This window comes from Mustela nivalis (assembly GCF_964662115.1).
Source record: "Mustela nivalis genome assembly, chromosome: 3".
NCBI lineage: Eukaryota > Metazoa > Chordata > Mammalia > Carnivora > Mustelidae > Mustela > Mustela nivalis.
In genome coordinates, this window is record NC_139022.1 from 122950729 (window position 1) to 122976032 (window position 25304).

The 25304-nt window shown below is 45.8% G+C and overlaps 1 protein-coding gene and 1 long non-coding RNA gene across 3 annotated transcripts in view; one reads left to right on the forward strand and one right to left on the reverse strand.

The window, feature by feature from the left end:
- SLIT3 (slit guidance ligand 3) overlaps nt 1–25304 on the forward strand; it is a gene marked incomplete at its 5' end in the record, with an annotated part of 594733 nt that overhangs the window by 249398 nt on the left and 320031 nt on the right. The gene's annotated exons all lie outside the window — the stretch shown is intronic.
- LOC309861313 lies at nt 1756–23809 on the reverse strand. The gene is made up of 3 exons (XR_014309860.1): nt 22401–23809; nt 5308–5429; nt 1756–2053 (listed from the first exon to the last, which is right to left on the reverse strand). It is a non-coding gene; the product is annotated as an uncharacterized lncRNA (long non-coding RNA).

Here is a 25304-nt window from a genome sequence, read left to right on the forward strand (position 1 = left end):
CTGTGATTGCACATGCCTTGGGGTACTGTGTCCTGAAAGTTGAACTAAACCCCGCATATAGTCAGTAGGAATTATATTGCATACTGTGGGTATTCATTCATTTTTTTTTTCTTTTTTTATTTCCAAGTTCAACTCTTAGGGGCCCTTCAAGACATCTAAATTTCATTTCAAAGGATGATTTGAAAAATGTGTATTGTTGCCATACATTAGATGATCGTCTCCTTCACATTTTGGTCTGACATTATGAATCAAACGTTGGCTTTAATGAAAGGGGACAGTGTCCTATTAGAGGAGGAGGTTATATGAAACAGGGTGTCATTGGATGCAAGTAACAGAAAAATCTCCACTCAGATCACTTTTCATAAGGTGTACAGGCTTCCCTGCTCTCTGAAAGTTCGCTTGAAGCCCACCATATTTTTTATGAAAGGCCCACCTTAGTACCTGTTTTTGCTAACTGCAGGAAATCCAGAGAGGATTTTTGCTTTTACAAAATGGTGACTGCTTCTTTGCTTCATGCCACTTCAGCTTACCAAAGGCTTCATAGGAATCCTCTACTTTTGGATAGCAGGGAAAACCTTTACTTCACGCGATGGAAGTCTTTAGGTGGGGGATAACTCAGATGCAGGATATTAGAGCTCCTGTCCTGCTTCTCCGTGGCTCTCTTGGTGCTCTGCCTCCCCCAGTGTGTTGACACCATTCTCTAACTAGGACTTAGATGGCTGTAGGACATCCCGGCTATCACATCCTAATGCTTGAATTTCCACCAAAACCAAGGTGTCATCTCTTCTCTAGGCATTTCTCTTAAGGAGTAAACATCCTAGAAGCTCATTAGTAGAATAGCTCTCACATGAAACCTACCTCGGCCAGTCCACTGATGATGTTACAGCCATCTTTGCTTGGAAGTGGTGGTGGAAACATACCCATTTTGTGAGTAAGACATAGCCATCCATGACGTCACCCAGTTCATATGGTGCAGCCAAAGGAACACGGGCCGTGTGGAGTCAGAGGTGCATTTGAATCCTATTCTTGTCACTAAATACCTGTGGATCACTTACCCTCCGTGAGCTTCACTGCCCGTTGGGTAAAATAGGAGTATGACCCACTAAGATGGCACACAGAGCACTGGGTAGGCACAGCTCATTCCTAACTCCCTTTCCACATGTGCCTTTTCATTGAGCGGGTCTTGGTGCCAACTTGCTAGCTAATACGTGCTTGTGCCTCCTAGGCTTAGGTGTCTGTTTTGTAATCCTATCTCCTAATTGATGTACCGTATAACGTATGATTTAATTAGATGTATGTGCATGTAGCTATATTTGATATAATGTATCATAGGGATAATGTGTGTATATATATGTTATCTATACATTACATATCTACTCAATCAACAGTTACATATCAAGGAGCTCCTTTATGTCCCATACTGTTTCGGGCATCCCCGTGTTCTGGTTTAGTGCTCCTCAAAGTGTGGCCTACAGCTTTGCGGCAGTTAGCAAATTGTGTGTTCCTGGCCTGGAGCAGATAAGTGCAGAAATTGAGAGTAGCCATTTAGACACACAATAGCCTGACACTGCTAAGACAGCCATACCCATGTTTGTTCTTGTAATACTTCATTTTTGTTGTAGTCTACAAAAGGACGGGTGCATGAAAGATGGAAAATTAACACAAAAACAAAAACAGAAAGAGCCTGCTAGCCCTTCGTGGAATCACAGGAGACGTTTGCTAGGGCAGACTCGTACCAGAGCTACTTCTTGCCTTCCAAGTGCTGAGGTTTATTTGGGGTCAGAAGAGACAATTACAGAAAGTCGTTGAACAACAATGCAAAGACAACAGTGAGAAATAATGTCATGAGGCAGTCGTAAATGACCAGGTGCCACAACAGTGGCTGCGACAGCGCTTGCCCCAGATGCCCGTAGGGGGACGAGGTGTCTGGAGAGTCTTCCCTGAGCAGGTGGATGTGTTTGGATTTCCCCTGCATCCCAGGCCTCCTGTCCGGGTCTGCTCTGTCCCTTCTCACTCGGCGGCCTGACGGGTTAATCTCCTGGCGAGCGAGGGCCTGTGAAGGAAGCTGGACGGAGTTAGATGTCAGACTGCAACGGGCCCGCACTAAATATCCCGCTCTTTTTCCTTGATGGGGCTTTGATGTCCGCGCGAGACACGTCAGATTATATGGGACGTCGTGTCATGTGTCAAATCAGTGTTGGGGCTCCATCCTGACACTTTAATTAGTACGCGTGGAAGGAAAGGATGTATTATTTTTCTGTTTCAAGGCAAAGACCCTGACACCCACTGAGAACTGTTAGGTTCTGCCGAAGCCCCTTTTAAAAACATAGCCTATACCCCCACTAGGATAATGACCAGAGCGTCAAGCTAATGAAAAGAGCCGTGGGCCGGGAGGTACAAACCTCGCTAGACTCCAGTCCACCGGCAACGCCTTGTGTGAGCTAGAGACGCCTCCCACGTGTCATCTTCAGCAACATAAATGCTTGTTAATTCTCGACCTTGCAGCCTTAAAAACTAGCTACTAATGCTTTCGTAGATCTCATCAGAGTATTAGGTGTTGAAGTGAGGTAATGCCTAGACAGGGCTGCAGAGGCCACAAATGATGCCAAATGGGCAGGGAAGGCCATGTAGAGGGGAGGGCAGGGGGGAAAGATGCCATTAGAGACCTTCGCTTTTAAGAACTGTCAGTTAGCAGCTGCTTACCCCACAGCTGGAAATACCTGCAAACACCTTGCTTTTCTTGTGCCCCACCAAGCAGGCCGGGGTGTCCAAGCTCAGGGACGTATCCTATCCAGAAAGGTGCCCAGGCGTGAACGTAGCCCTTTGCTGCCCATGAACGTGTACCCTGCGTAACGAGAAACCCGTGCCTCTCTGCTCCCGGAAGAAGGTCCTCCAGCTTAATACTGGATGAAATCTCTGAATATCAGTAAGCTGCGTTCACTCTGACATCTAGACTCCTGTGTAATTAAGACCTCAGGTCTGGCGCTTGGTTGATCAGTGTGTCAATTCTCATTTACATAAGACTTTGGTTTTTCCCACATCTCTGCACAGACACCGCCAAAAAAAAAAAAAAAAAAAAATACTATTCACAATGAAAGGGCTGAGGATAGAGTTACACAGCCCATCGTGTCTTTAATCCCTGCTTAACATTTCCCTTAAAAAGAACATTGCCCTATTCGGAAATTAAACGCAATGTGTTAGTTGTTCTTTATGGAGGGTGAAGGGAGGTGGATTTTCCACTGATTTATTCTGAGCTTGAAGAACATCCGATTTCATGCCCTTTATTCAACTGGGAAGCAAAATCTGCTGCATAATTGGAGGGTGGTTTCTTCATCTGTGCTTCTAGAAAACAACAAGCTCTTCTCCCCCTCCCTGTAGCTAGATGCTAAAATCTGAGACCCGACTCAGAGATCCCCTAGGTGTGTTCCTCCAGTTTTGTTTATTCAGACTGCAGTCTGCTGGGTGTAACTGGATCCTACAAAGGAGAAAAGTGACTTCTGGGCTGCTAGAAACCGTCTTTCCCTCCCCAGGGGAGCTTTCTCCAGGGCAAGGAGCAGTGGGGACCCAACGCTCCAGATGCCTCTTCTTCTAACATTAATGGTTATGAGGCAGAAGCATTTATTGTTGCAACTCAAATGAGAACAAGGATGTCCAGGAGAAGTCTCACGAGACCACACATGGAGTTGGTTATATGACCTAGGAAACAATGCAGGCCTTCATTGTCACATCAGCGAAATGTACTCATCTGCAAAATTAGGGGTCGGGAAAGATGTCTAATAAAAAGGCACAGGGAAAGGAGGTTCTGGTCTGTATAATAGGATTCTAGGCTCTAAGGTATCTGTTATAAGCAGGAAGCCATATGAAAGGATGGAAACTTGGGGTTGCTTTCAAGGAGGCTCTGTCCCAGCTCTGTCACTTACTACTTCCTGTGTAACCTTGGCCAAGGCATTGAACCTCTCTGGGCTTTAGATGCCTTGTCTCGGAGACAGATAGTTACAGAGCTCCCTCTGCAGTGTTGCTGTGAATACTAATGACATAAGTCTTTTAAACTATTTGGAGGAATAACTGACATAAAGTTAGCTCTCAGTTCTTACCGCCTGTTAGTGGTAGCACCGCTCGCTATACATTATTTTTATCCAGATGGCCATTCCCTTCTGAATGAGACAGAAACAGCAATCGACTCCCCTACTGCCATACAGTCTCCCCATATAGTCTGTCCTTGATATCTGGCCAATCCTAGCAGGCCCAGGCAGTCCTGGAAGGCACCCAAGAATCTGGGTCAATGCTTCTCAACCTGGCTTCACATGAGGATCATCCCAGGGAACTTGGAACAATACTGAGGGTTGCAGGCTTTGAGAGTTTTATTTAATTGATCTGCAATCCAGCTGGGCATCAAGAGTTTTAAAAGCTCTCCTGATGATTCTAATGTTAAGAATCCCTGGGCCAGGGAAAGGTTCTATTAATTTTGATATTGAAAAAAGTTCCTGAAATATGAGTGGGATAAGCTATTACTTCCCAAGCAGAGTGGTTACCACTGGTGTTATGTGAGATTCTGTTAGATAATTCTTTGTATGTTAACAGAGTTCCAACTATTGTCATGTGAATTAAGAAAAAAATATTTCAAAGCGATATTCTTTAGCTTTAAATTCACTAAAACTCAAAGTGGAAAGGAATATATATATATATACACATATATATATTCAATTTAAATAAAATATCAAGTTAATATTTATACATTCCTGGGTTTAAAAGTATGACTTTGGAACATAGATGACTAAGGCCTGGGAAATATGGTATGAAGCAAATATGATTACAATCATAATTCTGAGTAAATATGGTAACTCTAAAGAATCAAATTATTAAGTAGTTCTATAACTTTTATCTGTCGAAAAAAATAAAGGTAGATTTATGGTGGAATGTGCTGAAACTTCTAGCCCATCTAAAAACATAAACTCCTTGGTGTCTAGTAACTTTCTTTTGGGATGCAATTGGAGAGAAAAATGTTACTCCATATTTACTCAGAACTCTAATTATAATTACTTTGTATATACCGACATGGTTAATGATAATGGCATCCTGTATTTTAAGAATGCCTAACCATTTACAAAGCACTGGCACTTCCATTGTGTAATCAGGTTGCCTGATAACTTGCTGTGGTTGGGCTGGGGGCTCCTCCTCCAACTGGGAAAAACGATGAGGCCTAAGGGGTTAGTTAGATGGCCTGTCTCACGTTACGCGGATGACTTGTGGGAGGGCAGGACGGGAACCTTGTCATCTAAATCTACAGTAGAACTTTCTGTGTTTTACCCTTCTTGCACTTCTGAAGTCTTCCAGGTGAAGTTATAAAATTTCTCAAGGGCTCCTCTCACTGCGTGACCGTGGATCACCTTTCGGATCACTTGCTCCACACTGACGAGGACCGAGGTTTACTTCCAGTATTAGAAATTGAAAAAAAAAAAAGAAAGAAATTAATTGGGCCAGTTACATCACCTATATACAAACCCACCTTGATGAGGCTCCTCGAACGTCTCTTCGCTTTATACTCCTGACCAACCCCACCTTTTTGTGGTCTGGACAGTAGCCAGAACCATCTTGGAAAACACGTCAATCTATCATGACATTCCTTATTTAAATCGCAGCGGTAGCTGTCCATTTTGCTTCGCAGAAATTCTGAGCTCTGCCCCACTTGGCACTCTAGTCCAGCTCATCTCCTGGGCGTCCCTCAAACAGACCACACTCTTGCTGCTCCGTATCTCGACAGTGCTCTTCCCCGCAATGGGAACGCTGTCCCTCTCCCTCTCTGCCCTGCCAGTGGTTTCTCCATGGAGTGGAATTCCCTGACCTCCAAAGTGGATCAGAAACCTGCCCCTGCCCTTCCCCCTGCCCCCCCCCCCGCCCCGTTAATCCCATGCAACAGACAGATTTTCTGTAATAGCTCTTACTGTGATTTGGAATTATTTATCAGTGTGAAGCTCCATGAGGCCAGAGGAAGAGTCACTCCCGTGTTGGTTTCCTACCATTCTGGTTCCAGATCCTAGCACAGAACTTAGTACAGAGTCGCTGCTTAACCAGTATTTGTTGAATTTATGAACAGAATATGAAAAGGCTGAGGGGTAGCCTGCCCCCTCTGAGGACAGGGTGCCGTTGTCACCTCCTACACTGAGAGCAAGTCAGGGAGTCAGAAGTGTTTGCAAGAAGATGAAGGCTGCTCAAGGCCACAGCAGCAGTATTCTCCTGAAGCTACTGTCCATAGCTGACCAGTACTCCTGCCCTCCTGGGTACTCCATACAGGAAATGACAACCGACCAGTGGCTCCCAAGCTGCTTTTTAAAGGAAGGAACATTCTAGTTAAACCCAGGGTAGTACACCCAGAGCCCTGCCAGCCCCCCTTTTCCATGGCTCCTCCAGAAGTTATGAGGCAGCAGATAAGAACCCTGCAGGTCTCAGAATGCAGTGTTAACACCACACATATTGTAGAAAAATAGAGCCCCAGAAGTTAGAAATCTGTATTTGATTCCCAGCAATACCACTTTCTACTTTCTGAGCCAGTAAGTTGCTTTTATTGGCCAAATTTTAGTTTCCTTACCATTAAAATAAGTATAATATTGCTTATCCTACTTAACCCATTGAATTGTTTTGTAGACAAAATAAGATAAAATGAAAATATTTTGAATAGGTAGAAGCACTTTACATTATTATTATTTGAGCCTGATATGATTTCTTCTCCTTAAGGGCTTTTAAATGAAGGAAGACACAGTGATTTTCATAGATACAAAGGCGTCCCAAAGACATAAACACAGGGAAAGAACAAATGCATTATTCATTAGTGTTATGGATTTAGGTGGGTCGTCAGAAAGAGACAGTGTTCTGTAGCAGGAAGATCTTTGCCTGCAAATCAGGAGACCTGAGTTTGAACCTACCTTGTCATCTAGTTACTAACTGTGGGAATCTGGTAGGTCGTGTAACCCCGGGAAGCCTCAAGCCCCCCACTATAAATTGCAGAGGGTATGAGAGTGGATAGGGAATTGGAGAAAGGCAATGATACTACAGTAATGCAAGGCATTAGTATTATCCGAGTGTTTGCATTACTTAGGCAAAAGGAAGTCAAGAAGTTTCAGGGAAGGCTGCCCAGAATAGCAAGGGAGTACCAAGAACAACTTGAGTAATGACAGAGAGAGGGCAGGTCTCGCCAGAGAACGTGTGCTTGGGGCGAGGGTGCAGCCTGGGACAGGGCTTATTTCCAAGGGACTGGCAGGACCCGCCAATACGGTGGGTCATCCCCCCCTTCCCAGGAGCTGAAGTGGCTCCTAAAAGCTCTGGATTACAAGGCGGAGGACAGCATCCAGGTGGGCAGAACGTGTTAAAAGGATCCCAAGTGCATTCAAGGGTGTTTGTTTTCGATTGGAAGATAAGGATTAACTGGATTAATGGAGCCTCATGGATGGAGAATGTGCAGACGCTAATTGCCCCTAAATTACAGCGGATTCCATTGGAATTGTGTATTCTCTTCTAGAAGCCTAACAGCGGCCCCTCCTTCCTCCCCACACAATGCTAAATGAACATGTCATTGTAACTGAGATGAAAGGCCATGAAATTTATTTTCCACTTCCCTCCAGATCTCTTGTTTGCAAAATACAAGAGGAACTAAGTTACTAGTCTAGTATTCAGTTTGTTTCATACCAACCAAAAAAAAAAAAAAAAAAATGTATTCCAGGGATTCAAATTTCTGGAAGATGATTCTGAGCCCTCCTTCCTTGCTGGGTCTCTGCCACACCAGTGGCCTAAGAAAAAAAAACAGTTCTCAGAGTTGAGCGTGCTTCAGGGTCATCTGGAGACCCTCCAACAACACATTCCTAGGCCCTGCCCAGGACTCTCTGACTCAGTGGGTCTAAGGAGGTCCCCCAAACTTGGATTTGCTGCAAGTTTCCCGGTAACACTGATGGGGGCGGTCCCAAGACACAGTTGGAGAACCACTGATCCTGGGAAAATCAAAGTATTTTTAAAAACCTGGTCAAAGAAAAAAGAATGCAAACTTCAAAATCCTGGGGATGCATCTTCAGGGAAATGGAGGTACAACCACTCAGAACTTCAGAATGATTCATTTCCTGGGTCAAAGGTGCATATTCCCTTGGATTTTGTAAAGCTTATGGGATAAACATTCCTTGCAATGCATGAGAGATGCAAAGGAGCCTGGGAGTGGGGCAGGTGCTTGCTGGTGGGCCCCACTCGTTCCTCCTTCACTCTGGTTTGCACACCTTTTCTCTGTCAATTATTGTTGTCAGCCAATTTTGGTACCTCCGCAGGCATCACAGCTCCAGGCCCCTGAACTGAACTTAACCCTCTGCCTTAACCCCACCAATATATGTCCAGTCCTGTTCCACATGTATTACTTTTTCTCTGCAACACTGGCTCGGGCTTGGGCTACTTTTGCTAATGCTTCTAGAACATTGCAAAGCACTGGACAGTGAATCAACAGATTCTGGGTTTTAGTTCTGGTCTCCCATCTGTCTTACCATGTGACTATGGAAAGAACACGCTAAACCTCCGGGCATGATTTTAGTCATCGATTAAAGAGGAAAGTCTAGCTAGATGAGTGGTTCTTCCCCTTTAGGGGAAAGTGAAAATTGAATATATAGACCTCTTCCCAGGAAAACGCACATGTGTACGACATGCAAAATGTTGCTTACAGTTGTTAGACTGCGTAAATAATAGTATGGTAATAGCAAGCGATAATAATAGTGGGCATTTATCAAATGCCAACTTTATGCCAGACTGTGCAAAGCGCTTTACATCTATTACCTTATTTAATCCTTGCAACAAACCTCTGAGGTCGTCAGACCCAGCTTCGACTTGAGAAGATCATGGCAAAGACCAGAAGGAATGCATCTCAGGTTACCCGGTAGGAAGCAGCAGAAAGGGGATTTAAGGCCATCTGCACTGTTCTGAAGCTGGTAAATTCCTCTAGATTAAGGAAGGGACCCTGTTCTAGGTGATATTTCAAGTTTCTGAAGTTCTGATGTCCCAGGATTTGCATTTTTTCCCCCAAGTCCCAAGAACCAACATTGGGAAAATGGCCCATGGTCTTCTCAAGGCTTTTATGTATCAGAGGTGATCACAAAAGTTAGAATTTAAAGGTGATTTGGGGTTCAGACTCAGAAAAGTAAGTCACTTCACTCCTTTGTGTTTGTCTTAAAAACGAACGCTTATCACAGCTTCCAACCACAGGCAGCCACCTCTCAAGGCAAGGGAAATACCCATCCCGGCTTGGGCAGGTCAGTGATGTGACAAGATAAAGGGCAGATCCTTAATGAAAACCACTCTGCCTCCTGCCAGCAAAGGAGTTTTCTTGGTGCATTTCAAGTCCGCTAACACCTCTTCGCAGATCAATGGCTTTTCATAAATGCACCGGGAGATCTTTGAACCACTAATGCTTTAGGGGCTGTTTAGGTTTGGAGTCCAACTGTTTAATATAACTCTCCTCCAGGTCTGGCTCTACTGAAAGGTCTCAGGAAACAAGGCGGGGGATGTATGAAAAGCAGAACTGCCATGGCCAAGTGACGTCCCCCCACCTAGGCCTCCTGTTTATACAAGCAAATTGGACCAGGCTGATTACTTGCAGGAGGGGAAAGGAGGAATGAAATGACATGCGGGTCATGGTGGAGAGTTGAGTGAAAAGGAATCAGATTAAAGGTGCCTTTTGATTGGAGGGGAGCAGGTCATTTGCTTGAGGCGGGGGGAGCCAGTGATTGGATTCATCAACAGACAAGGTCACCCACAGATGAGGCACTATGATAAACACCGCAGTGTGCCTGGGAGCCACGGGCCAGGTTTCCTGTGTCCCCCGGAAAATAGTGCCACTCACTTTAAAACTTCAGCACTTAAGCTAAAGGAGGGGTCTTGTTCAGAAAGCAGATGATCATTGGCATCAGGAGTTGTGACCCCAAAGGGCTTTCCTATGTCTAAAGTGTACCCACCCCTGCTTTCCCAGAGCCCTCGGTGAGGTCATAGTAGTAGCTGGCATGTCCCGAATGTCCCCCAGCTGGCACTGTGCTCTGTCTTGACCCCATGGAAACCTCCAGCAGTCCTGTAAGGTGGATCCTCTGCTCTCATTACTCCACTTTCAGATGGGGAGTCTAGGCAGATAAGCAACCTGTCACATCCATCTGGGATGGGAAGAATCTAGAGCTCTCCCCCTCTTTGCCACCAGACTGTGTCTACCTGTGTGAACAGGATCCTGCATCATCCAATGTTTAGTTCATTTCCTTCTAAAGATCGAGGACCTAGTGATGATTTCATGTATCTGCTCATTTAGATGTCAGGTCCCTTGACGGCACAGACCATGCGGTCCTTTAATTTTTTGCCTCCCACCACAGTGCCTGGTAGAGGAGCCACCTGGTCCCTATCTCATATTTTTGAAAAGTCCCTCTTAAAATCACTTTAGGGTTACGTGAATTTTTTATCCTGATTATAATATTAATACAAGTTCACCACATAAGATATTGCTTTAGGCACCAAAATTTTATAGAGACAAAAAGAAGAAACCCCCGGAGGTAACAGTCATGAACACATCGGTATATGACCTTCTGCTAGTCTCTTGATGTGTGTATGCACATAAAGATACAGCTTAAATGGGATTGCACTATGTTCATTGTTTTAGAGCCTGACTTTTTGCTAACAACATATCATGGATATCTCTGCCTTTCCATAGTCACAGATCTTCAGTTGTTTTTATGTCCTAGTCATGCAGTGTCCCACTGTGTGGCCGGGTCAGCATCCACTTATCTGCGCTTGGTGGGCTGGGTGCTCCCTGGTATGTGCCCGTCCGGGCAAGACACCGCGAGCACATCTGCGCAGACAACTTGCTGCTCCTATATTTCAGTCCTTGCTCTTGGCCCTGCTTCTTGGAAACTGCACTCTCCTAACAGTTGCCGGGATCCCAGTTCTAGAAATGGCAGAATATATAAGTTGTCTGTTGCAGGATGCCTTGGAGACGTAGACAGTCCAGTTTCTAATATGAAAATTGGGCTGTGGCATTGCCCTTAAAACAGAAGGAAGTCACAAGGGCCCACTTCTGCCTCAGTCCCTCAGGAGGTTCTTGTCTCTTCTCCTGTGAGCGCTCCATCCCTGGACTCGCTGCAACCTGGGGCTCGTAGCTATTTCGAGAAATGCCCTATCTGTGAAATTGCTAGGGACAGCTGATAAACCCCGGGGTCAAGGGTTAATGAAAGCCAGCAAGAGCATGGGGAGAGGGGGGTCAGACTGAGGATCTGGGAGTTTGGGGAATGAGCCACTCCTGTTTCAAGTTCCCCGGGCCCAAGTACATCCTGAGGAATCACAGGTGACCGAAGCTGTGTGAGGACCCAGCCAGGTGTGAGGGTGGAACTGGAGGAGCTTCGGGGCATTGGTAGTGAGAGCTAATACAAATGCAAGCCCTAGAAGCCCTATTTATTATTTTTCATCAGCTAAAAGAAGGCAATTTTTAGATTTAGATTTTTTTGATGAGCTGTCACCATGGTGATAGGATTGGAAATTCTTTTTCTGACAACATTGCTGTTGGACCATTTGTTGAATTATTTGCATACTGTGACTCTAGGAGGCCCCCAGAGCTGGGTGCTTCCCTCTCTATCCAGAGGAAGGTTGGTCTCAGCCATCCCTTGGGTTCTTTGCCACACAGAGGTCCATGTTCCTAAAAGCCTGGGCTCTGCCAGGTAGGGAGGAGATTCCTGGATCACCACAGTGCATCCTATAGAAGGAACTCATGAGAAAACAAAATCAAAGACAAGAAAAGAGTGAAGAATTTACCATCTGTTCCAGGGAAATTTGAGTCTCTCTACTTTTCTCTGGACCCCCTTGGTTGGGTGTCTTACACATCACATCTACATAATCCACTGCAGGGCAGAGGTGCTAGAGGAGACGTGCAGGAAGTATGACCTTCCAGAATGATCCAGGCACATAAGAACCCTGAGTTGCTGCTTCCACTACTGGGCTGGATCTATCTGAATTCACTCCTGTTCTTCTTTCAGTGATCATTTCTTTAAGATTCCAGATGGATCCAAGATAATTTTTCAAATCCTCTTAATTCTCTGACTGATTTCAGAACTGTAGCCAGAGAAATCCCCTCTTAACATCCTTTTTTGATTTGGGGCCAGCAAAGGAGGACAGATTGCATTCTGAAACTTCAGCACTTTTTGCCCTCACACTTTCAGACCTCTTCTCTGAAAAAAGCACCAGCCCCACTAATGAAGAGCCAGGTCCTAATGAGAAATAGAATCATTGCACCAATTGTCTTCTCCTGTGAGAATCGGATGTGTCTGGAGACTTCAGGAGTCACAGTTGCCCCCTCCAGGCCCTTGGCCCTGTGATAATTCTCTACACCTAGGTAGGAACTGCTTGAAACTGTACCTGTGTCTTAGGTCTATGCCTTCTCTTCATCTCGTCTCCTTCCCTGCACAGCCCTCCCCCCACCCCTACCCCCCCCCCCCCGAGCCCACTCTTCTACTACTCTTCTTTAAAGACAAGTAGGGGGTGGTTTATTCTGGGTAGCTATCAGTTTGCTTCTGGAGGATGGGTTGCATGTGACAGCTTGGGCAAGGCACGGAGCCCAGGCTGTTTGTGTCACACTCCGTTCCCAGTGACAAACACTGCTGCTCGCCTCCCTGTCCAAATCTGATAACACGTATGTTCTCCCAATTCCGTGCTGTTGCTCTGGAAACGGAAGCAGCAGCACGATCTAGAGTAGGATTATGGCTTAGTCAACCTCAAAGTCTCACAGCCCTTCTGGCAACTTCTGGCAGGAAAAGTGTATCCTCTCCCACTGCCCAGTGATCAACGGCTTTCTCCCCCTGCTGGGAAGGTCTGACTCCTGAAGTTAGAGAAGGTGTGTCTGCTCACAGCTCACATTGGGGGAGTATAATTTATTAGAAGACTCAAACTTGAGAATCTCAATCGAATCCCAGCCCTGCTGCTCACGAGATAAGGCACAATAAGCACGAGCTGTTTTCACAGTCCCTTTGAGCACCTCTGTTCCTCCCAGGGTGGACTGGCCATCCCGTGGTGGGGGAGCCTAAGTGTTTGAGACACAGGAGGCAGAGTGAAGATTATAGACGACAACCATGAGAGAAGGTAGCTAGGAGTGGGAAGGAAAAAAAGGGAGGGTGGTAATGAGGAGGGGAGAGAGAGAGAGAGAAAGAGAGATTGAGAGGGAGGAGACTTCCCAATGAGCTTAGAAGTCCTCTAGGTTCCTAGAAGCCTGTAGGGAAAGTTTACTGTGCCTCCCTTCTCAATGCCACCAGCCTCCAACCCAGAGGTCCAGAACTACCGCTAAAGAACATAGAGGCCCTTGAAAACCTTTAGTCTCATAAGCATTCTTTTTTAAATAAAAATTGCACCCCCCCCCATTTTTAATAGAGCCCTAAAGTAATACAGCTTTTTTTTTTTTTTTTTGCAATGAACAAAACATTTTTTATTATAATGGAGTAAATGAAACCCGAAGGCCCTCTTTGCTGAGGAACTGCCTGCCCGGATACCAGCACATGGGCCTCAAGGAGGAATTCACCCCGAGGTCCTGGTCCTCAGGACTTTCTGGTAAGGCTCACTGACATTATCCATGCCTACGTGCATCTGGACATTTGTGCAGCTCTGCACCAGAAGACAGGCACTCAGAGTGATCAAAATGGGGCTGGTGCTACCGTAAATAACTAGATGAAAAAATTTTCAGGAACACACAGAAAGAAAAGTGTGCTCAGATAATGGAAGCTAGAGCTTCCGTTTCCTTAGGCACCTTCATATAGGCAGAGAACATCACTGAGCTAGTTATATCTAAAATCCAGTCTGGTACATCACCAGTAGTACCACTAGCACTTTTACCAACAAGGTGATGTGTTTCTGCTTAGGACTTGTTCACTTTGGGCTCATTTTCTTGTGGAGCAAAGCAGGGCTTTAAGCTTGGGTGGGGTGGGTTCCCTCTCAGTGTGCTTCTGTGTTTAAGCATAGAGCTCTTACTCTGGTGTTTACTTGTCATGCGTCTTGTTCTCCTCCACTACGGCAAGTGCCAGAGAATTCTGTCACCTTTACAGACCCTGTGTTTCATCTAAACAGTGAGAGGTCTGAAACCGCTTCTTCATATCTACCCGTTACCCCAGACACATTTTGTTCAACAGGATACCCTTAGATGCAAGAAACATTGGTCTCTGGCTCACATACAACCTTCCATTATTTTCAGCAGCATGATTATTTTTGTACAAGGCAAACATAAGAAATACATAGTGGATATAAACTCAGTCTGCAAATACCAGTATATAGAACAATTTCTCACACATGCCCACTTCCCACAAAAACTAAATCTTCGGCACTTCTCCGTCCCCCTGCCCCCTTTCCCAGGGCTGTGTCCAAGCTCCAGAGTATTTGAATGATGCCCACAGACAGGAGGAGGTGATAGGCATCTAGTTCATGGTACTTAGCTCTGTCTACCTTGGCATCCAATAAGACAACCATCTCTCTTCATCCAACTCCCTTCTTCCCTGCAATTCTGCCCAGCACAGGAAATGATCCTTTTAGTTCCTTGCTCCTCAGAGGCTCTGGGAAACTCTCAAAGACTATCTTTCCTGCAAGGCTGCTAATTGCCGCCATGAATCCATTCTTCTCTAAGGCTCTTGCACCAGGGTAGAGCAAAGGGAATCCTGAGAGACCTGACCACCTCACGTGGTTCCACCTGGCAGAGGTATGTCTCCTCAGACCCCCAGCTTCTCTCATTCCCCTCATCCCATCCATGTCCAGTCCTGGTACTTGGTAGAGAGGGGTTAAGAAAGGGGTCTCTACCCTGTGCCCCTGTGTCTCAACTCCCTTCATGATCCTTTTAAATATTTTCCTCAGAAGGAAAAATCTTTGGATTTTTGCTAATCCTGACTAATCCAGTATACCCCAAGTATGCTCGGGGCTTGAATCAGCACTGTCCAACAGAATTTTCTATGATGGACATGTTCATTATGGTATAGCCACAGCTACATGTGACTGGTAGGACCAATGAACTGGTTGTTTAATTTTAATCGACATAAATTCAGATAGCCACACACTGGACAGCACAGGTCGAGATTTTTCAAACTTAAAAGCCAGGAGTTGATGTCTTTGTTCTCTATATTGTATAGGACAGTCCATCCCTAGGGCAAAGTTAGGCTATCTCCTGAGTGTTTGGTTACAAGAAAGTGTATGAGTATTGGTGGGTGCGACGTGGAACATATCAGTTATCGCTTCAAAGTTTTCTCCCACCATAAATAAATAAAAAGTCATGCTGGGCTGATTCAATTAGTAGGAAGCCCAGAATCTGCTCGTCGCCCATCCCTTAAACATTACAGAAGATCCTGAGGCACTTCTGAAGGATCATAGGGGTCCTTGGAACTTGCTTTGGAAATCACTGAGCTAGTTATATCTAAAATCCAGTCTGGTTCTGACATTTTCAAGATGTAGACTTGTTTTGATGAGGAAGTCATGCCTTCCAAGGGGTGGTGACTTGTCTAATTTTTGCAGGACAGATCTGAGAGCCAGGTGGGCCACACCTTATGAGAACTCTTTCCCCTATACTTCTTAGTGTTCTCTAAGATTCCAACCTTGATACTAGACTGTTCCATCTCGCCTGGAAATAATTATTTCTTGGGGGAAAGGGCAAGCCTCCTCCTCTAGCACTGTGTGTGGCAGGGCACCTACCAGTCATCAGTGAGGGAAATAAATTCATCATGCTGGCATTGCAGGATGTGCGGAGTGCCCTCGTATAAATGGTTCCTGCAACCACTGTCCTGATCTTCCTCTACCCTTCTCTTGCCCCATAAACAAGTAGCAACCCCTCATTCCCCATCCTGCTTTTGAAGATGCTAAGGACTTCACGCCTTAACTCTAATTTTTGAAGATTTTTTTAAAAGATTTTATTTATTTATTTGAGAGAGGAAGAGAGAGAGAGAGAGAGAGTGCACTCCTGAGCAGGGGGAGTGGCAGAGGGAGAGGGAGAAGCAGATTGCCCACTGAGCAAGGAGCTCAACATGGGACTCGATCCACAGACCCCGGGGCATGACCTGAGCCTAAGGCAGATGATTAACTGATGGAGCCGCCCAGGAGCCCCTCAGCAAACTTTTCATGCAGAAAGCCAAATAGGAAATATTTTCAGCTTCGCAGGCCATATGGTCTCTATTGCAAATACTCACTTGTGCCTTGCAATATAAAAGTAGCCGTAGACAATATGTGAACAAAATGACATGACTGCATTCCAATAAAACTTTATTACACAAACAGGCAGCAGGCCAGATTTAGCCTGAGGACTGTAGTTTGCCAATCTCTTTTCTAGACCTGAGAACGCACAAAATGGGAACATTTTAGACTACTTGCAAAGAACTGAAAAAAAGTATGTGCATTTTCTCTGGGTGCTGGAGGCAGCAGAAGAAAATGGATTCAGAAAATATAGGAGTTGTTGAAGGACGTATTTAATTAGTCCTTTATAAAAGAGAAATGTTTTCAGCTGTGCTTCGAAGGAAAGCCATGATAGCTATGAAGAGAGCATTTATTAAATATGTAGATTTCAGGATTCCACTCTCCGTATTTTGGGACAGGGCCCAGGAGTCTGCAATTTTGGCATTATCCTCAACTGGTTTTAAGTAAATGGTAGAGGTGAGGAGACCACAATTTGCTAAATACTGCAAAGCCCTTAGGTTTTGTGATGCTCATGGATGTAACAGTTATGATATAATTATGGGCCTTCTGAGTTCATAAGAAATAAGATGCAACGTACAGACAAATTCACTGATCTAGGTAAACCTAATTTTCTTTTTCCTTCAAGGAAGCTATCAGAATGTATGGAAGCAGAAGTGATCCTACAGGTCTTTCTAATTTATTTTTTAACTGAATTAGCTTGGGACTGCAATTAGGAACAAATTGCATATGGCACAACCCACAATTGGTTGTGAAGCAGGGAGTAGAATCAAGACTTCCAATGAGGCTGTGACTGGCAGGCAGCTTTGTTTTTTCTAGGCATTCCACCACTTGCTTCCCTCCTCTGATAAATGGCAACTCCCAGATCTGAAAAGGGACAGTGTTTGCACCAGCGAGAGAGTCACAGCCCACAGTCGTAGAGAATGAGTTGACACAGTTGGGTGATTTCAATTCCTAACACCGTGTCACTTCCCTCCTTTTCTCCACCATTGCAGCTCAAAGTTGCCTGAAACAACCCGTCACTGCTTCCCCTCCTGCTGCCCAGCAACCCTGAGTGGGAGAAAGGCAAATCAGCTTGGGAGACTTCACAGTGGCCCAGGTGTCATTGCTGGGTGCTAATGGGCACCCCTGCAGAGAGAGGAAAAAATGCGCTCTATATGACCTTGAGAAAGTCAGGGCAGGAGTGCCCAAGGAAGGGAGTCCCTTATGTCGGCCCATGTGTTCATGTTCCAAAGATGTAGTTTCAGTAGAAGGAAAAAGACAACTGCCTCTATAACACTGCATGTTAATTAGACTTAAAAAAAAAAAAAAAAAAAAAAAAAAAAAAAAAAACCACACAGACAAGTTAAAAACAAACAAACCAAAAAACCCTGCAGGCCCAAAAAACCCTAAAGAACGAAGACTGCCGTGGAACCCTCTCCTTTCCCCTAGGACCAGCAATCACCCACCTCCGAGTGGGTGCAGATGTTTTCAGTCCCTTGGTCAGAAGACCATAGAGCACCAAGGAGTGAAGCACAAATCGGTGTGTGTTTCCACAGTTGAGCACTCAACTCAGAGATAAGAGGAGGGAGAAAGATAAATTACTCTTAAGATTTCTTTCTCTAGTGGAGGATGGCAGTGCTGCACTCCGATCTGATTTCTGGGCACCGAAATTTGCCCTGAACTGAGGTTTCTCCCCCGCCCGCTCTCAGCTGTCTGTCTATAAAGAAGGTTGCCCAAGCCAACCCTTTTCTTCAGTGTAGTAGCGTGGATGTGCCCTGGGGTCACGGTGGGGCTCCCGCACTGAGCAGCCCATCTCCCCAGAAAAGGCCGTTTTCATTTCATTTTATTTGGTGCCCTTTGCAGCAACCCTTGGATGAGTTTGATAAAATGCATACATTCAGAAAATTCAAAGTGGAAGTCACCTTGCCTTGGTTCATGCCCCTCATGCGGAGGGGGGTGGGGGTGGGGGGCGCTCAAGGATTTCCATGTAGATAGGAACCACCTTGCAAGCTGTAAAATTGTGGGTTATGGAGAGGCCCCCCCGCGCCCTCACCTCGGGGATTCTGACTCAGTCGTCAGAGGTGGGGCTGAGAACTTGCATTTATACAAGCTTTCTAGATAATTCTAATACAGATTTAATGATGCTGGTAATTCTGAGACAAGTGGTATAAGTGGGAAGCATACAGGATTGGGGGGAGAGAGGGGTGTTTAGAATTGTTTTTTGAAGCTTTACAGGTAGAACCATAACCTCAATCTGCAGTAAAACCTGGCAGTCTTACCAGCTTTGCATTCAAAAAGGGCTTTGTTTTGTCCAACTGGAATGTTTCTCCAGCTTAAGCCCCGTTTCCTTTCTTTGATCCCCATTGGCTCCAGATTCCTTCTCTGACTTCTCCCCATGTGAGCAAATAAACCAAATAAAACTTCAGAGCTGCTTCCCGACACCTAGGCATTCCTTAGGCTTTTCTTTCTCTTAGCCTCTTTCTTCTTTCCCTTATAGACAAAATTCCTCTAGAATACCCTCTTAGGACTGATGATCCATGCCATTTTGCCACCCTTCCCAGTTACTGTGACAGCGCACGCCTTTGAGATCAGCCATTTCACGGGCAAGTTCGGCCCCGCTGCTCTGCAGAGGCTCGTGGGAAACATTCGGCGGATTTGGAGGCACTGGCTGTAGATGGTGTGCAATTTGGCTTGCCCTTCCCAGCCCTGCTGCAGGCAAGGGTTGGCATAAGCATTACGAATGTCCCCCAAGGTGGCTGCTTTCCTTTCCTTAAAAGCTTCTTTTGGTGAGAGCCTCTGGCGCCTTGCCGGGTCTGTGCCTTTCCAGCCCCATTTCATGCCCTTTCAGGCTCTTCTCGGCTTAGTCCTTGGCTTTTCTTTGTTGGGCACCCCCAGGGTCTGGTGTGGGCTGGGTCATTAGGAAAGAGCAGAAGGAAATGTCCCAGAAGAGTCCAGAAATAGGGATGGGCAAAGAGGAATTACAGATGACAGAGCAGCCTCATCTGCCTCTCTCAGAGTAAAGACTGCAGACATCTCTAATTCTAAGGCGGGTCCTACTGTGTGCTGTCATACATTTGCATGATTTTTCCAAGGTAAGATTAATAGAACTGCAGATCCACAATGACTTTCGAAGGTAGATTGCAGGACAAGTCCACGGTCGGTGCCAAGTTTCCCAGAAAATGTCAAGAAGTGGCCATTAAGCAGTGATAGTTTACATCACAAGGGACAAGAGAGTGTGATCACAGACCAAGTTGCACTCAAACCCCCTCCTGGCCATGTGACCTCAGAGAGGCCACTTACACTCTCCAGACAGTAATAGCCAAATGTGGGAAAACATCACCACCAATAACAAATGATGTTCATGGGCCATTTACTACATTCTTAACGTTGTGTTAAGTGTTTTATATAATTTTTAATTGAAAAAACAAACACCAGTCCTGTAAGGACAAATACTGTTATTTGACCTATTCCACAGATGAAAATATTAAGGTGCAGAGAAGAGCAGAATCTGTGTGACTAGTAACATGCTCTTAACACTGCACTGACATCAGTCTCCTGTTTTATTATGAGGACCAAATGAGGTGTGGATGAGGAGTTTAGCACAGTTCATAGATACAGGGCTCAGCCAATGATAACTACATGTGTTGTATGTGCTTAATGGATGGTTCATCCCCAAATGAAGTGATTTCTCAATTTATAGGAGTATAGTTGCACTTAATGAGGAATGATGATATTATGTTCTGCTACACTTGCACATTATCCATTATCATGCCCTTTCCTAGGAAGGCTTTCCAGATCCCCAAAATTCCCTCCTCCCATACCATAGTTGCTAGATTTCCCCCTTTCACTCTGTCTTGATTTCTGCAACAGAAATGTTGCAATTCTGGGGACACCTGTTTCTGTGTTTGACTCAACTTCTTGGTGCAGTGGCTAGATAGATGTATTGCTCTGTACTGCCAGGAGTTAAGCAGGAGCCTTGTTTTTGCTGACTGGCTGGTATGTATTATTTAATGCTCACCAGGAGACTTGGGGATTCGTCTTAGAGCCTCGGAACGAAACAGTTGAATCAGAATTATGGGATATCAGCTACTCCAAACCTTGTGAAAACAGCTGCTGATTTGCTGGCTTTTCTGGTCAGCTACTGGGGGCGAGGGGAGGTCATAGGCCCCTTTGAGGCAGTTGAAGAGGACTTGGCCAAGAGGAAGAAAGGAAAAAAGGCAGAAGATGAGACAGAAAGAGCAAGGGAGAGAAAAATCAAAAGAGCATAGAAAGAAAATAATGTTTGCATAAAAGTATAGAATTTTTAAACTGGAAGACCCTTAGGGAATACCTGTTTCCATGTCTTAATTCTATCAATGAGGTTAGAACAGTCTAGACAGGTTATTATACAGAGTTCCACAGCTACTGATTCGGTATCACTTTTGGACAATCCTACCAAAACCAAAAACTGTTCTTTCCCGTCCACATGTGTGTGCATGCACGCATATTGCCAAACTCTGGCTTCTGGAACCCCTCGGCTCGCTGGCTGCTGACACTCAGAATCCCAGCTCCCTTTGCAGATGTGCCTACAGCCATTAAAGGCACACCTGCAGGAGCTCTCCCACCAATAGACTGAGGGTCCCCGGGAAACATGCCCTAAACCTGCCCTAGTGGGAGCATTCCACCCTGAGCGTACAAACAGCAGCCCAGGAAGGGGCACATCGTGGTAGTTGCCATGACGGGGGCAGGGGGCGGTGGGGGGGGCAGAACAGAGCAACTTCGGTCTTGTTCTTTCACAATGGAAACTTCACACTGGGGCAAATATATCTACTTGTTGAGAGTGTTGCTTTGTTTTTGTTTGGTTAGTTAGTTTGCTGTTTGATTTGCATGGATGTATAGCCCTCCTCAATGACCAGGTTTTGCTGTAAGCCCTTTTGGAAGTTTTGTTCTGTAACCTACAAGGTCATTACAGCCTCAAGGTTGCTTCTTAATCGTACTGCAAACACAGCTACCCCTTCTCCGCAGCCCTCTGTACACAGAACACTGTTGCCCAGCTCAAAGGAGCCAAGGAAAGCGTTCATCACCAGGTGAGGGAAACTAGCTTGACATGAGTCTTGAACCTGTCCTTTTCTGTTAATCTGTTTTAGACTTAAGTCAAAGGAAAGCCCAGACTTCTGTTCTCTCTCCTCCCCCCTGTCTCACCAGGCTCTCTTGCCCCCAGTGCTTGAGATTTCTTGGCTCTCTGCAAATTTATACTGACTTACCACCCTGTGTACTTAGATAGCCAGGCTCTCAGCAATCGGGGTTCAGCACAGCCACTAGGTACAGTGAGACAGAGGACGCAGGAGAGAGGATATGTGCAATATACAATGGCTGGTGACACTTATGAATAAAATGACTTTGAGTTACTCAGGCCTTGTGTATGATGTCAGAGAGTATGGTGAGTCCATGTGTGTGTGTCATAAAGCTTTATGACATCAAAAGCAAAACAGCATAATTATCCTCCCTCCCTTCCTCCCTTCCTTCCTTCCTTCCTGCACTGAGCATTCTCTATACTCCAAGCCCCAATGGCAGGCAGAACTCAAGATTTTTGTGTGGCATTATAGAAGTCTTTTACCCTTTTCCCTCTCCCCCTCAGTACAAACTACCATGCGCCTGGGCTATGGCATGAACAAGACAGGTAGAACTTCTCTTCTCGGGGATCTGACAGTCTAGGGGCAGCAAGCAAGCACAAGTCAGCAAATACAGACATGAGAGGCTTTGAGCTAAGTGATAGGAGGTCATAGAAAAGGCTGATGTGCAGAGGAGACAGGAGGCATGGGACCTTATATGCAGAGGTCTGGGGAGGACTCTCTAAGGGGTGGACACCTGGGCAGAGACCCAAAGGAGTAGAAGGAGCCAGGCTTGCTCCAAAAATATTTGTCACCCAAGGAGCTGCCTTGGGCCCTGGCTGCCCTGGCCTCCCTGTCTAGCGAGGGTTTAATTCCATGGGGGGCTTTGCCTCAGAGTGGGTTTGAGGAGAGGTCAGGCAGCCCCTGAAAGCAGAGTAACCAATCTTAGGGATGAGCCGGCCCTTCATAAACATCTGGGTCCTTTGAAAAATGAAACCTGTGGTCTGGTCCCCCAGAACAGAGGAGTCAAGTTTCAGTTTTAATCATTAAACCAAAAATTTTCCATTTTGCAAAATTTCAGCTTCCCCTAGAAAAGGGGTTTCTTGCCTTGGATCCTGGAGGCCCTGGTGTGCTTACCTCCTGCAGATATTGCCTGTCTGAGTAATGTTGGACATGGAACCTTAGTGGCGAGCTCACGAGATGGTAGGGTAGAAGCAGAAGCCCCAGATGTTGGATGCAAGTGGGTGATGAAAAGCGCGTGGGAGGTGAGGACTGGTTGCTGGGTTGTTAGCATTCAGATTTGTGAGCTGTGGCTCACATGATGACATCACAGAAGGAAGGGACGACTTCTGAGTCCAGGAGCAAGGACATGGCTTTTCCTCTCCTCAGTTCCCACGTAGTCAGCAAAAATTCCGCTGAACACAAGATGGAACGATGCAGCAGAAAGATAGACAGCGTCTGCAAAAGACCCCCTGTTCATAGCTCACATTTTTGGCACCTGCTCTGTGCTAGACACTGGGGTAGACAATAGACATGCATTATTTTCCTTAACCCTCACCATAGGTGACACAGTAGGTCACAGTACTTGTCCCATTTTATAGATGCAGAAAGTGAGACTCACGGAAGTGAAGGAACTTGCCCAAGGTCATCCAGGTCATATGCAATGGCCAGGACGTACCCTGGGCCTCACTTAAGAATCTGGATCCTCTCTATTCTTTTTGGTTGTGCTTCACTGCCTGTTTGCTTAGGCACCAGACCTGACAGAGTAAGACAAATGGGAAGAGGTGACCTACCTTCCTCAAGACATTTTCTGAAATGATTTCTAAAGAGATGTGATATGGGCAACTTTCCAGAACTCGCTCAGTAGTTAGTTGTTTAATAGATGACTAAGTGGGATTGGAGGTGGGGGTGGGAAGCAGGGAGAAGGAGAGACAAGAGTGGAGAATGATTTCCAAGGCTGGATCTTTTCTTTATTTGATTGTAGTAAATTTTAACAAGGCCCTTAATGAAATCCCTGGGCTTAGCAGAGTCTCTACGTTTGTAAGTCACTGGCCCCGGGGCGGAGAAAGGGAACACGGAAATCTGGCGCAGAGTTTAGTCCTGCTGAGCTGTGGCCCATTCAGGTGAGCCAGCCTGGTCAGAAGGAGTCCCGGGCTCTGAGGGCATCACTCCTGCCCAGACACATCAACCAAGAGTCCTGATGTTCGCGCAGGAATAGCCCCGGCTCCTTGGAGGACTTGTCCCATGTCAGTGGCTGCCAGTTGATGAGATGTTTGAAAGAAATTCTCAGAGACACTTATCATGGGTCTGCTGAGCTTCATGTCATGGTGCTTTGGAAACATTACAAAATAGATATTGGGTAATCATCGAAAACTTGTCTCATTTCCCAATCTATAAGATGCCCTTTCTCACCCCCCAAAAATGACTTCAACCAACAATGAGGAGTTATCGTTGTTAGTGTTAATAAATAATATTGTTAGTGGGCAATAAAAAGTAAAATAGGACAATAAGACTGGTTTCCATCTTCCAGCACTTCAAAAAGAAAAGAAAGAAAGAAAGAAAAGGAAAAAAAAAAGAGAGAGAGAGAGAGAACATTTTCCTGCCATTGAAATCTTCTGTGTAGAGTGAAAAATGAAATTTTTATCAAAGTGGGCAGTAGTACACATAGGGCTTCCCCAGGATCATATTCTTGATTTCCTACAACATACTTAAAAAAAAAAAAAAAAAAAAGCGCCAGCTTGTGTAATGGCAAAAACAGCTGCAGCCCATTTGCTGACAGCAGAACCAGGTAACTTTTCAAGTCTGGTTGAGCTTTTTTTTCTCTTCCCTTTGACCTGACATCCATAAGTAAAGATTTTAGGATGTGTAAAACCCAGAGCTCTGACAGAGCAGGCCCTTCCCCACCCCCAGGCAGAAACTGTCTTGAGTGTGCAGGACAGAGCGTTCCTCCAGCCGCTCTCCTCAGGGGTCTGCAAAACATCCCAAATTCTGGCCTCCTTCTCCAGAAATCACCATCCTCGCATTAGAATCAAGCCATCTTACTTGTCACCTGTCACTTGTCACCTGACCTGGACTACAGTAAACCCAAAGGTTTATCATCCAAAGTCTCGTCATCCCAGGTGATGGAGACCCTCACCAAGTAAAGGCGTTTTCCAGCTCTGGCTCTTCTGCAAACCAGAGAGAGGTCATCTGGAACCAGACACCTCTAAAAGTTCACACTTCACAGAGGCTCATGTGAGGCATGTGGAACTGAAGTCTGGACTGCTAGCGCCTGGGCCAGGCTGGGGCTCGGAAGCAGTGCAGGGTCCCAGAAGAGCAGCCGAAACCAGTTTTGGGTTACAGCTTTGGCCCGCGTGGACTTAGCGTCTACAGCGGGCTTTGCTTCCCTGAGCCCCGTTATCTTCTTCTGGAAAAAAATTGGACTCACATTTCTCATCTCACCAGGCTATTGGGAGGGTTGAACAATACCATATAAGTGAAGGAACTGTATAAACTGTAAAACTCTAAAAATAAAAGGTGTTATATGTGAATGAGTACAAATCGCAGTGGACCATTTCAGTTCTACAAATGAATTTGTGTACGAATCTCAGATACGAATTTTTGTCCACATCGTTTGTGTCAACTTAATTTCTTCAGGTCCATTGCAGAGTTGCCAGACTCCGCAAATAGAAGTACAGGACACCCACCCAGGATAGGACGTCCTGGATTGTCTCTGGCCACCGAGGCCCTATCCCTCTAGGCTGCCAAGAAACCATGGTGGGCGTGGCTTGGGTTCCACTCTCAGTCTGGGCCACTGTTCTAGGGCCTTGTGGAAACCAAGCAAGTTACGTCTGTGATGCTCCTGACCCCCTCCATGTGGCAGCTAGGGCCGCCTGCTCTCTGTGGTCACACTGCAGAGCTGAGAATCATTTTGCCCACTTATCTCCGGTCCTGTGTTTGCCTGGACGTACGACACAGCCTCTGCCTGTGGGGGGTGGAGGGTCTTGCTGAGGCAAGAGTCATGAGGTTGAGTCTTCCTTGCCTGAGCACCCAGCAGTCCCA